The sequence below is a fragment of the Phyllobates terribilis genome, unplaced genomic scaffold (genome assembly GCF_046119375.1).
Source record: "Phyllobates terribilis strain yellow unplaced genomic scaffold, ASM4611937v1 Scaffold_9__5_contigs__length_417890890, whole genome shotgun sequence".
Taxonomy (NCBI): Eukaryota; Metazoa; Chordata; class Amphibia; order Anura; family Dendrobatidae; genus Phyllobates; species Phyllobates terribilis.
In genome coordinates, this window is record NW_027362769.1 from 192,405,558 (window position 1) to 192,420,894 (window position 15,337).

Here is a 15,337-nt window from a genome sequence, read left to right on the forward strand (position 1 = left end):
CTTCTTATACAAGGGCCCCTATTCCACTCACAAGTCAAAGGTTTCCATCTTGCAGCGTGGAATTTGAGAGGGCAATATTAAGTAACAAAGGGTTTTCCCCAGGCGTAGTTTTCACCCTGCTGAGCAGCAGGGCACCTATAACAACTAAAATTTATGGCAGGACATGGGAAAAATTCCTAAAATTTTTAGGGACCCCATTAAGTGATAAACCTCCTATAGGGCCCATCCTAGAGTTCCTATAAAAAGGGACGACCTGGGGTTAGCCAGCAGAACACTTAAAGTGCAGGTGTCAGCATTAGGGCCATTATATAACTGTAACCTGGCAGGTACCAGATGGGTTTCAAGGTTCATTAAGGCCTGTGACAGGTCCAGACCGGTTCGGGTTCCCAGAATTCCTCCTTGGGACCTGAATCTGGTTCTGAATGCTCTAACGCGAGCAGATGTATCAATAGACCAGATATGTAAGGCTGCTACTTGGTCCACACCATCTGTAACGCCAGTGATGCACTACGCTGCCATAGGTCACACACAGGTGGTGTGCGGTATTACCACTTCAATACGGCAGTAGTTTGTGACGCCAGGGTGCACTGTGTTATCTTCTGTTTCCTGGTGTGATGGTATATAGTGCACCCGATTGTCCAGAAAACAGAGAGACGAATAGGTTATTGATAAACTTTACTTCTTGCATTTAAACACAGGTGAAACCAGACAAAGGATGATCCAGCAGTTTCAATTCCAATGCAGCAGGCGCAGCTGTTCTCCAGTATAGTAATGCAGATACAATAATGGTGCAGTGATTCCTGAGTCGCAGCTTCTGCTTATCTGCACAGTCTGTCACACACGGCTGGCTGCAGCTGAGTCTCTCATACACAGGAGCGCTGAGCTTCCTACCTGCTCCTTCAGCTTCCAGGCAAGGACAACACACACACTACAAATCTCTCCTTCTCCCTGGATGCTAAACCCTGGTCTAGTGGTCTAACCATGTGACCTCATTGCAGGGCCGGCGTCAGCACCCGGCGCACCCGGGCAAATGCCGGGGCCCTGAGCAGGCAGAGGGGCCCACTGGCGGTCGCGCACCCCGCTGGGCTATGGGCGGAGGAGAGCGGTGTCAGCGCCCGCCCTTCTCCGCCGCTTGCTCAGGGCCCCGGCAGCTGGATACTTACCTCTCTCCGTGCCTCCGCAGATCAGCTGTCTTCCTGCTCTGCGCTCCCTGTGACGTCTCAGGTCAGAGGGCGCGGTGACGTCTTTACACCGCTCCCTCCCCTGAGCCGTCACAGGGAGCGCAGAGCGGGAAGACACCGACAACGCTGGAGTTCGGAGCCGAGCAGCGGGCAGCAGGTAGCAGGTGAGGAGGAGGGAGGTGAGTATTTGATTTTTTTTTTTTATGTATGGAGGCATGAGGCATTATAAAGAGAGGGAGGGACATCCTGCATGGGGCATTATAAAGAGAGGGGGGGGACATCCTGCATGGGGCATTATAAAGAGAGGGGGGGACATCCTGCATGGGGCATTATAAAGAGAGGGGGGGACATCCTGCATGGGGCATTATAAAGAGAGGGGGGGACATCCTGCATGGGGCATTATAAAGAGAGGGGGGCACATCCTGCATGGGGCAGTATAAAGAGAGGGGGGGACATCCTGCATGGGGCAGTATAAAGAGAGGGGGGGTATCCTGCATGGGGCATTATAAAGAGAGGGGGGCACATCCTGCATGGGGCATTATAAAGAGAGGGGGGGGACATCCTGCATGGGGCATTATAAAGAGAGGGGGGGACATCCTGCATGGGGCAGTATAAAGAGAGGGGGGGACATCCTGCATGGGGCAGTATAAAGAGAGGGGGGGTATCCTGCATGGGGCATTATAAAGAGAGGGGGGCACATCCTGCATGGGGCATTATAAAGAGAGGGGGGCACATCCTGCATGGGGCAGTATAAAGAGAGGGGGGCACATCCTGCATGGGGCAGTATAAAGAGAGGGGGGCACATCCTGCATGGGGCATTATAAAGAGAGGGGGGGACATCCTGCATGGGGCAGTATAAAGAGAGGGGGGGACATCCTGCATGGGGCAGTATAAAGAGAGGGGGGCACATCCTGCATGGGGCAGTATAAAGAGAGGGGGGGACATCCTGCATGGGGCATTATAAAGAGAGGGGGGGACATCCTGCATGGGGCATTATAAAGAGAGGGGGGGACATCCTGCATGGGGCATTATAAAGAGAGGGGGGGACATCCTGCATGGGGCAGTATAAAGAGAAGGGGGGCCATCCTGCATGGGGCATTATAAAGAGGGGGGGACATCCTGCATGGGGCATTATAAAGAGAGGGGGGCACATCCTGCATGGGGCAGTATAAAGAGAGGGGGGGACATCCTGCATGGGGCATTATAAAGAGAGGGGGGGACATCCTGCATGGGGCAGTATAAAGAGAGGGGGGGTATCCTGCATGGGGCATTATAAAGAGAGGGGGGGACATCCTGCATGGGGCATTATAAAGAGAGGGGGGGACATCCTGCATGGGGCAGTATAAAGAGAGGGGGGCACATCCTGCATGGGGCAGTATAAAGAGAGGGGGGGACATCCTGCATGGGGCATTATAAAGGAGGGGGGGACATCCTGCATGGGGCATTATATAGAGGGGGGGGGGCATCCTGCATGGGGCAGTATAAAGAGAGGGGGGCACATCCTGCATGGGGCATTATAAAGAGAGGGGGGACATCCTGCATGGGGCATTATAAAGAGAGGGGGGCACATCCTGCATGGGGCAGTATAAAGAGGGGGGGACATCCTGCATGGGGCATTATAAAGAGAGGGGGGCACATCCTGCATGGGGCAGTATAAAGAGAGGGGGGGACATCCTGCATGGGGCATTATAAAGAGAGGGGGGGACATCCTGCATGGGGCAGTATAAAGAGAGGGGGGGTATCCTGCATGGGGCATTATAAAGAGAGGGGGGGACATCCTGCATGGGGCATTATAAAGAGAGGGGGGGACATCCTGCATGGGGCAGTATAAAGAGAGGGGGGCACATCCTGCATGGGGCAGTATAAAGAGAGGGGGGGACATCCTGCATGGGGCATTATAAAGGAGGGGGGGACATCCTGCATGGGGCATTATAAAGAGAGGGGGGGACATCCTGCATGGGGCAGTATAAAGAGAAGGGGGGCCATCCTGCATGGGGCATTATAAAGAGGGGGGGACATCCTGCATGGGGCATTATAAAGAGAGGGGGGCACATCCTGCATGGGGCAGTATAAAGAGAGGGGGGGACATCCTGCATGGGGCATTATAAAGAGAGGGGGGGACATCCTGCATGGGGCAGTATAAAGAGAGGGGGGGTATCCTGCATGGGGCATTATAAAGAGAGGGGGGGACATCCTGCATGGGGCATTATAAAGAGAGGGGGGGACATCCTGCATGGGGCAGTATAAAGAGAGGGGGGCACATCCTGCATGGGGCAGTATAAAGAGAGGGGGGGACATCCTGCATGGGGCATTATAAAGGAGGGGGGGACATCCTGCATGGGGCATTATATAGAGGGGGGGGGGCATCCTGCATGGGGCAGTATAAAGAGAGGGGGGCACATCCTGCATGGGGCATTATAAAGAGAGGGGGGACATCCTGCATGGGGCATTATAAAGAGAGGGGGGACATCCTGCATGGGGCATTATAAAGAGAGGGGGGGACATCCTGCATGGGGCATTATAAAGAGAGGGGGGGACATCCTGCATGGGGCATTATAAAGAGAGGGGGGGACATCCTGCATGGGGCATTATAAAGAGAGGGGGGGACATCCTGCATGGGGCAGTATAAAGAGGGGGGGACATCCTGCATGGGGCATTATAAAGAGAGGGGGGCACATCCTGCATGGGGCATTATAAAGAGAGGGGGGGACATCCTGCATGGGGCAGTATAAAGAGAGGGGGGACATCCTGCATGGGGCATTATAAAGAGAGGGGGGGACATCCTGCATGGGGCAGTATAAAGAGAGGGGGGCACATCCTGCATGGGGCATTATAAAGAGAGGGGGGGACATCCTGAATGGGGCAGTATAAAGAGAGGGGGGGTATCCTGCATGGGGCATTATAAAGAGAGGGGGGGGCATCCTGAATGGGGCAGTATAAAGAGAGGGGGGGACATCCTGCATGGGGCATTATAAAGAGAGGGGGGGACATCCTGCATGGGGCATTATAAAGAGAGGGGGGGACATCCTGCATGGGGCATTATAAAGAGAGGGGGGGACATCCTGCATGGGGCATTATAAAGAGAGGGGGGGACATCCTGCATGGGGCAGTATAAAGAGAAGGGGGGCCATCCTGCATGGGGCATTATAAAGAGAGGGGGGGACATCCTGCATGGGGCATTATAAAGAGAGGGGGGGACATCCTGCATGGGGCATTATAAAGAGAGGGGGGGACATCCTGCATGGGGCATTATAAAGAGAGGGGGGGACATCCTGCATGGGGCATTATAAAGAGAGGGGGGGACATCCTGCATGGGGCATTATAAAGAGAGGGGGGGACATCCTGCATGGGGCATTATAAAGAGAGGGGGGGACATCCTGCATGGGGCATTATAAAGAGAGGGGGGGACATCCTGCATGGGGCATTATAAAGAGAGGGGGGGACATCCTGCATGGGGCAGTATAAAGAGAAGGGGGGCCATCCTGCATGGGGCATTATAAAGAGGGGGGGGGACATCCTGCATGGGGCAGTATAAAGAGAGGGGGGGGACATCCTGCATGGGGCATTATAAAGAGAGGGGGGGGGACATCCTGCATGGGGCATTATAAAGAGAGGGGGGGCCATCCTGCATGGGGCTTTATAAAGAGAGGGGGGGACATCCTGCATGGGGCATTATAAGGTGTGGAACAGCCTGCATGGGGCATTATAAAGAGGGGGGGGATTCCTGCATGGGGCATTATAATGAGGAGGGGGAACAGCCTGCATGGGGCATTATAAGGTGGGGAACAGCCTGCATGGGGCATTATAAAGAGGGGGGGGCATCCTGCATGGGGCATTATAAAGAGGAGGGGTGACAGCCTGCATGGGGCATTATAAAGGGGGGGGGCAGCCTGCATGTGGCATTATGTGGGGAGTAACAGCCTGCATGGAGCATTAAAGGGGGGGGCCTGTATGGGGCATTATGTGGGGGGGGGACAGCCTGCATGGAGCCTTAAAAGGGGGGGCCTGTATGGGGCATTATGTGGGGGGGAACAGCCTGCATGGAGCATTATAAGGGGGGGGGGGGCAGCCTGTATGGGGCATTATGTGGGGGGTAACAGCCTGCATGGAGCATTAAAAGGGGGGGCCTGTATGGGGCATTATGTGGGGGGTAACAGCCTGCATGGAGCATTATAAGGGGGGAACAGCCTGTATGGGGCATTATGTGGGGGGTAACAGCCTGCATGCAGCATTATATGGGGGCCAGTATCCTGTATGGAGCGTTATAAGGGGACCGGTATCCTGTATGGAGCCTTATATGGGGGCCAGTATCCTGTATGGAGCTTTATAAGGGGACCAGTATCCTGTATGGAGCGTTATATGGGGGCCAGTACTCTGTATGGAGCCTTATATGGGGGCCAGTATTCCGTATGGAGCCTTATATGGAAGCCAGTATTCCGTATGGAGCCTTATATGGGGGGCCAGTATTCCGTATGGAGCCTTATATGGGGGCCAGAATTCCGTATGGAGCCTTATATGGGGGTTAGTATTCCGCATGGAGCCTTATATGGGGGTCAGTATTCCACATGGAGCCTTATATGGGGGTCAGTATTCCGTATGGGGCCTTATATGGGGGCCAGTATTCCTTATGGGGCCTTATATGGGGGCCAGTATTCCGTATGGGGTCTTATATGGGGGCCAGCATTCCGTATGGAGCGTTATATGGGGGCCAGTATCCTCTATGGAGCATTATATGGGGGCCAGTATTCTGTGTGGAGCGATTCGCCGGTTTCTGCGCTATTGTGGAATTTACAGTAGATATCACTCATGTAATGTAGTATGGATGAACTGCAAAAGACTGCGGCCGACCTGGTGAAGCGGGACTGAATCCTGAGACAGGATTGGTCTCAATGCCAATGAATGGGGTCTCACATTCACAGCTCATATAGCGAGTGACAAAATGATATATCTAGATCTGGAATTATTCCATATGGATAAGACCATCATGAGCAAAACACAGTTCAAAACACTCGATGGAAATGGGTATTTAGATTTCAATAGTGCTCATTTCCTGAAATGGAAAAAGAATATCCCATCAAGTCAATTTCACTGAATCAGGAGACATTGCACCTTAACATCTGATGACATAAATCAATCAAAATTTCTTGAAAAAAGTTCAAAGAAAAAAGAGATATCCCATGGGAATTGTGGAAACAGCTCTCCAAAAAAATGTAAATTTAACGCAATTGGATTGTCTCAATAAGCAAAATAAGAAGGGAGAAGAAAGTAAGGAGGATAAAAACCTCTGGAGACACTATTTCATTACGGCATATAACCGGGGTGATCAGTATATCCGCAACACTTTAAAGAAATCTTGGGACTTATTGCAAAAGGAGCCTATATTAAAAACAATTTTACCAAAAGAACCACAAATTACTTTCAGAAGGGGCACAACGGTAAAAAACATGATAGCTCCAAGTAAACTGAAGAAAAAAAGACCCCAAAAAATCAGTGTTGATTCATCGGTTTATAAAGAGGAGGGGGAGTCGCTAAATGCTTCCTAAAAAAATGCTGCTGCTGCTGATTATAAATCATGGAGATAAAGAAATGAATTGTAATAGTGCGGGAGAAAAACACAAGATGTCACAAAATGTAACGTGCAACTCCGATCACGTGATTCATGTGGTGACCTGCGAGTGGTCTGCAATACGTGGCCTGGAGTCATGGGGTCTCGGTCTTGCAGCATGGGTGCTGTGAGGCACCGGCCGCCCGCCCTGCTGATGCATTGTCGCTGCGGCGGTGGTTGGTGCGCGGCTTCGCTCCCGCTCAGGCAGGAAATGTTAGGACCTACTATGAGGTTTGCCGTGACGTGGCAGGGGGCTTCATACAGTCTGATCAGAATGTTACACTAAGATCCTCATATTCAGTTATAGATATTTTTGCTGAGAAGCGTTAGATCAAGTGTATGATTTTTTGGAGGTGCCGTCCATGCTCCTTTTTTTTGCTCTACAATACGTGGGTCGACCACCCAGACTCTGAGATCACGCATCAATGGCCACAGACAGAATGTCAAAAAGGGTTTCTTGAAACAAAGTCTTTCTAGACATCTAGTGATGAAGCAGAAGAAAAACTTTGATGTGGTCGAGGTTACACCACTGGAACGTATCAGTATAGAATCACTGAACGGAAAAGAGACATTGAACACTAAAGAATCATCTCCGGATGGTCTGAACGAGAAACTACAACAAGTTTCATCATCATCACAAATAAGTTTTATTATGGATCTCTGTTTTTTCGTAAAATATGAGTATTTGTAATGTAAAGTCCTAAATCTAATTAGCAAAGTACCAAAGTACGTATAAACATTCCCCGTTTATGTATCTGTTCCCAATTCAAATTCAAGAAAGGAAAGGGAAAAAAGAGAGAAAAATAAATTCATTTATATATACTGTATATATAATATAACGGGGGCTGCGTCCCTCTGTCTGAAGCCTTTATAGACTTCGCATGCACGACGCGCAGTCCGGCTCCAGACAGAAGACCACATCCAGCCGTTACAGGTAAGAGGAGGTGTATGGCGCCGGAGATCACAGTATACGTAGACACTGAACACATACCGCGATCTCCGGCGCCATACTTACCTAACCGGCCATGCCATGGCGCATCTCTTCGCTGGAGACCGGGACAGGAGTGAGGCGTCGGATCTGTGCATGCGCATAGCGTTATCCGGGGCCATTTTACTGAAGACACTTTTGCAGTGTGTCTTCAGTAAAATGGCGCCGGACAGCACGATGCTCCGGCCCGCACTCCTCCCCGGCCTCCGGCAGAAGAGGACGCAGCAGCGCTGGAGCACAGGGAAGAAAGGTGAGTATAAGTGTTTATTTTTTTTGTATGTGTGTACAGTGTGAAAGGGATGAGGGGGCCACACATACCAGGATTGGGGGGTGAGGGGACCATACTTACCAGGATTCGAGGATGAGGGGGTACCATGCATACCAGGATTGGGGATGAGGGGTACCATGCATATCAGGATTGGGGATGAGGGAGCCATGCATACCAGGATTGGAGATGAGGGGTGCCATGCATACCAGGATTGGAGATGAGGGGTGCCATGCATACCAGAATTGGGGATGAGGGGTATCATGCATACCAGGATTGGAGATGAGGGGTATCATGCATTCTAGGATTGGGGATGAGGGAGCCATGTATACCAGGATTGGGGATGAGGGAGCCATGCATACCAGGATTGGGGATGAGGGATCCCATGCATACCGGGATTGGGGATGAGGGGTGCCATGCATACCGGGATTGGGGATGAGGGGTGCCATGCATACCGGGATTGGGGATGAGGGGTGCCATGCATACCGGGATTGGGGATGAGGGGTGCCATGCATACCAGGATTGGGGATGAGGGGTGCCATGCATACCGGGATTGGGGATGAGGGGTGCCATGCATACCGGGATTGGGGATGAGGGGTGCCATGCATACCGGGATTGGGGATGAGGGGTGACATGCATACCGGGATTGGGGATGAGGGGTGCCATGCATACCGGGATTGGGGATGAGGGGTGCCATGCATACCGGGATTGGGGATGAGGGGTGACATGCATACCGGGATTGGGGATGAGGGGTGGCATGCATACCAGGATTGGGGATGAGGGGTGCCATGCATATCAGGATTCGGATGAGGGGCCATGCATACCAGGATGGGGATGTGGGATGGGGTACCATGCATACCAGGATGGGGATGAGGGATGAGGTACCATGCATACTAGGATAGGGGTGAGGGGTGCCACGCATACCAGGATTGGGGATGAGGGGTGCCATGCATACCAGGATTGGAGATGAGGGGTGCCATGCATACCAGGATTGGAGATGAGGGGTGCCATGCATACCAGAATTGGGGATGAGGGGTATCATGCATACCAGGATTGGAGATGAGGGGTATCATGCATTCTAGGATTGGGGATGAGGGAGCCATGTATACCAGGATTGGGGATGAGGGAGCCATGCATACCGGGATTGGGGATGAGGGATCCCATGCATACCGGGATTGGGGATGAGGGGTGCCATGCATACCGGGATTGGGGATGAGGGGTGCCATGCATACCGGGATTGGGGATGAGGGGTGCCATGCATACCAGGATTGGGGATGAGGGGTGCCATGCATACCGGGATTGGGGATGAGGGGTGCCATGCATACCGGGATTGGGGATGAGGGGTGCCATGCATACCGGGATTGGGGATGAGGGGTGACATGCATACCGGGATTGGGAATGAGGGGTGCCATGCATACCGGGATTGGGGATGAGGGGTGACATGCATACCGGGATTGGGGATGAGGGGTGGCATGCATACCAGGATTGGGGATGAGGGGTGCCATGCATATCAGGATTCGGATGAGGGGCCATGCATACCAGGATGGGGATGTGGGATGGGGTACCATGCATACTAGGATAGGGGTGAGGGGTGCCACGCATACCAGGATTGGGGATGAGGGGTGCCATGCATACCAGGATTGTAGGTGAGGGGTGCCATGCATGCCAGGATTGGGGGTGAGGGGTGCCATGCATACCAGGATTGGGGGTGAGGGGTGCCATGCATACCAGGATAGGGATGAGGGGTGCCATGCATACCAGGATGGGGATGAGGGGAGCCATGCATACCAGGATAGGATAGTGGGGACAGGATGGGGGCAGCACAAATACCAGGAGGGGTGCAGCACATACCAGCATGGGAGACCATATACCAATAAAAAATGCTCGCCACCTGGGCGTAGAACGGGTTCAATAGCTAGCGTATATATATATTTTTTTTTTTTTTTTTTCATTATTTATTTATTCAATATTTTTAACACAAAAAGAACAGTTGTGTATTTTTGTTGAACTGATACTTTTTAGCTTTCTAGATAATGGGATGTTAATCAGATTGACATGTTTCTTACAAGAAAGGTTTGTTATTTGTTATTTTATATATAATATTTATATGTTTTTATGTTTTTTTTTTGTTTTTTTTATATGTATATGGAAAAAAACTGAGAACAATGCAGGATGAAGCACTCCTCCTCTTCCTCCTCCTCTTCCTCCTCTTCTTCCTCCTCCTCCTCCTCTTCCTACTCCTCTTCCTTCTCCTCTTCCTCCTCCTCTTCTTGTATCCCCTTCCTCTCTCACTCTGACAAAGGGCTATAAAAGAAGGATCAAATTCATTTTTTCCATACCCCTGAAGAAGGCTGCAAACAGCTGAAATGCGTTGTGTATGGAGGTTTTATTGTTTTATATTAGTGTGAATAAAAAATTTTCTTTTACTTACGAGCAACCTGAAGTTCCTGCACCTTGCTCTCACTTAGTGGCAAAGACAGCGCCATCACCTGGTTCTCCCTTTCTGCAAAGGGGAATGTAAACATTATGCCCACATAATGAGGTAGCTGCTGGCTCTGCTACATCTTAAAGGCACATACACAGCAGTTTTGGGGCATTGCATATCCACCTTCTTTAAGCACTATAGGTTGGATCTGTCCTCCTCTGCTGACCTTACCTTTGGGAGAAAGGTGTTCAAGCGATGGTCCCTCCCTAAGGTATTTCACATTCTCCAAAAGTCTCTCAGGATTGCTGTCATGGGTGAAGGGAAAACACTAAGATAACTTACCCATTACCAGTTTTTCCAGACCCCATGACAGCACCTGTATATTCCTCCCCTTTTTTCTCACCATATGTGTGTGCACTATAGTTTGGGTGCTTGTGTGATGTAGGTGTTGGTTATGTGTATACCTTTTTATGGAGGTCCTCTCATTCTCTGTAACCAACTGAATCGGGGGAGAGGAACCGCCCTTTTATTTCAGACGGTTTCCTGTCCTTGGTGGGGCGGATCCCTCTCAGGTGTGCTGTCATGGGTGAAGGGAAAAACTGGTTACCGGTAACTAACCTTAGTGTATACCGGCATCTACTATATTACCCAGAATCCTCCATTATACCGGCATCTACTATATTACCCAGAATCCTCCATTATACCGGCATCTACTATATTACCCAGAATCCTCCATTATACCGGCATCTACTATATTACCCAGAATCCTCCATTATACCGACATCTACTATATTACCCAGAATCCCCCATTCTACCGGCATCTACAATATTACCCAGAATCCCCCATAATACCGGCATCTACTATATTACCCAAAATCTCCCATAATACTGGTATCTACTATATTACCCAGAATCCCCCATTATACCGGCATCTTCTATATTACCCAGAATCCCCCATTATACCCGCATCTTCTATATTACCCAGAATCCCCCATTATACCAGCATCTACTATATTACCCAGAATCCCCCATTATACCGGCATCTACTATATTACCCAGAATCCCCCATTATACCGGCATCTAGTATATTACCCAGAATCCCCCATTATAACGGCATCTACTATATTACCCAGAATCCCCCATAATACTGGTATCTACAATATTAACCAGAATCCCCCATTATACCGGCATCTACTATATTACCCAGAATCCCCCATTATACCGGTATCTACTATATTACCCAGAATCCTCCATTATACCGGCATCTACTATATTACCCAGAATACCTCATTATACCGGCATCTACTATATTACCCAGAATCCCCCATTATACCGGCATCTACTATATTACCCAGAATCCCCCATTATACCGGTATCTACTATATTACCCAGAATCCCCCATTATACCGGCATCTACTATATTACCCAGAATCCCCCATAATACCAGCATCTACTATATTATCCAGAATCCCCCATTATACCGGCATCTACTATATTACCCAGAATCCCCCATTATACCGGCATCTACTATATTACCCAGAATCCCCCATTATACCGGCATCTACTATATTACTCAGAATCCCCCATTATACCGGCATCTACTATATTATCCAGAATCCCCCATTATACCGGCATCTACTATATTACCCAGAATCCCCCATTATACCGGCATCTACTATATTACCCAGAATCCCCCATAATACTGGTATCTATTATATAACCCAGAATCCCCCATTATACCGCCATCTACTATATTACCCAGAATCCCCCATTATACCGGCATCTACTATATTACCCAGAATCCCCAATAATACTGGTATCTACAATATTACCCAGAATCCCCCATTATACCGGCATCTACTATATTACCCAGAATCCCCCATTATACCGGTATCTACTATATTACCCAGAATCCCCCATTATACCGGCATCTACTATATTACCCAGAATCCCCCATTATACCGGCATCTACTATATTACCCAGAATCCCCCATTATACCGGCATCTACTATATTACCCAGAATCCCCCATTATACCGGTATCTACTATATTACCCAGAATCCCCCATTATACCGGCATCTACTATATTACCCAGAATCCCCCATTATACCGGTATCTACTATATTACCCAGAATCCCCCATTATACCGGCATCTACAATATTACCCAGAATCCCCCATTATACCGGCATCTACTATATTACCCAGAATCCCCCATTATACCGGCATCTACTATATTACCCAGAATCCCCCATTATACCGGTATCTACTATATTACCCAGAATCCCCATTATACTGGCATCTACTATATTACCCAGAATCCTCCATTATACCGGCATCTACTATATTATCCAGAATCCCCCATTATGCCGGCATCTACTATATTACCCAGAATCCCCCATTATACCGGCATCTACTATATTACCCAGAATCCCCCATAATACTGGTATCTACTATATTACCCAGAATCCCCCATTATACCGGCATCTACTATATTACCCAGAATCCCTTATTATTCCGGCATCTACTATATTACCCAGAATCCCCCATAATACTGGTATCTACTATATTACCCAGAATCCTCCATTATACCGGCATCTACAATATTACCCAGAATCCCCCATAATACCAGCATCTACTATATTACCCAGAATCCTCCATTATACCAGCATCTACATTATTACCCAGAATCCCCCATTATACCAGCATTTACTATATTATCCAGAATCCCCCATTATACCAGCATCTACTATATTACCCAGAATCCCCCATAATACTGGTATCTACTATATTACCCAGAATCCTCCATTATGCCAGCATCTACAATATTACCCAGAATCCCCCATTATACCGGCATCTACTATATTACCCAGAATCCCCCATTATACCGGTATCTACTATATTACCCAGAATCCCCCATTATACCGGCATCTACTATATTATCCAGAATCGCCCATTATACCGGCATCTACTATATTACCCAGAATCCCCCATAATACTGGTATCTACTATATTACCCAGAATCCTCCATTATACCGGCATCTACTATATTACCCAGAATCCCCCATTATACCAGCATCTACTATATTACCCAAAATCCCCCATTATACTGGCATCTACTATATTACCCAGAATCCCCCATTATACCGGCATCTACTATATTATCCAGAATCCCCCATTATACCAGCATCTACTATATTACCCAGAATCCCCCATTATACCGGCATCTGCTATATTACCCAGAATCCCCCATTATACCGGTTTCTACTATATTACCCAGAATCCTCCATTATACCGACACCTACTATATTACCCAGGATCCTCCATTATACCGGCATCTACAATATTACCCAGAATCCTCCATTATACCGGCATCTACAATATTACCCAGAATCCTCCACTATACCGGCATCTACTATATTACCCAGAATCCTCCATTATACTGGTATCTACTATATTACCCAGAATCCCCCATTATACCGGCATCTGCTATATTACCCAGAATCCCCCATTATACCGGCATCTACTATATTACCCTGAATCCTCTATTATACCGGTATCTACTATATTACCCAGAATCCCCCATTATACCGGCATCTGCTATATTACCCAGAATCCCCCATTATACCGGCATCTACAATATTACCCAGAATCCCCCATAATACTGGTATCTACTATATTACCCAGAATCACCCATAATACCAGCATCTACTATATTACCCAGAATCCTCCATTATACCGGCATCTACTGTATTACCCAGAATCCCCCATTATACTGGCATCTACTATATTGCCCAGAATCCCCCATAATACTGGTATCTACTATATTACCCAGAATCCCCCATAATACCGGTATCTACTATATTATCCAGAATCCCCCATAATACCGGCATCTACTATATTACCCAGAATCCTCCATTATACCGGCATCTACTATATTACCCAGAATCCCCCATAATACTGGTATCTACTATATTATCCAGAATCCCCCATAATACCGGCATCTACTATATTACCCAGAATCCCCCATAATACTGGTATCTACTATATTACCCAAAATCCCCCATTATACCAGCGTCTACTATATTACCCAGAATCCTCCATTATACCGGCATCTACTATATTACCCAGAATCCCCCATTATAACAGCATCTACTATATTACCCAGAATTCCCCATTATACCGGCATCTACAATATTACCCAGAATCCCCCATTATACCGGCATCTACTATATTACCCAGAATCCCCCATAATACTGGTATCTACTATATTACCCAGAATCCCCCATTATACCGGCATCTACTATATTACCCAGAATCCCCCATAATACTGGTATCTACTATATTACCCAGAATCCCCCATTATACCAGCATCTACTATATTACCCAGAATCCCCCATTATACCAGCATCTACTATATTACTCAGAATCCCCAATTATAACGGCATCTACAATATTACCCAGAATCCCCCATTATATCGGCATCTACTATATTACCCAGAATCCCCCATTATACCAGCATCTACTATATTACCCAGAATCCCCCATTATACCAGCATCTACTATATTACCCAGAATCCCCCATTATACCGGCATCTGCTATATTACCCAGAATCCCCCATTATACCGACATCTACTATATTACCCAGAATCCCCCATTATACCGGCATCTACTATATTACCCAGAATCCCCCATTATACCGGCATCTACTATATTACCCAGAATCCCCCATTATACCGGCATCTACTATATTACCCAGAATCCCCCATTATACTGGCATCTGCTATATTACCCAGAATCCCCCATTATACCGGCATCTACTATATTACCCAGAATCCCCCATTATACCGGCATCTACAATATTACCCAGAATC

The 15,337-nt window shown here is 48.3% G+C and overlaps 1 protein-coding gene across 1 annotated transcript in view; it reads left to right on the forward strand.

Annotated features, from left to right (window-relative positions):
- Positions 1-15,337, forward strand: part of SCTR (secretin receptor) — a 333,777-nt gene that overhangs the window by 223,737 nt on the left and 94,703 nt on the right. The window lies entirely within an intron of this gene.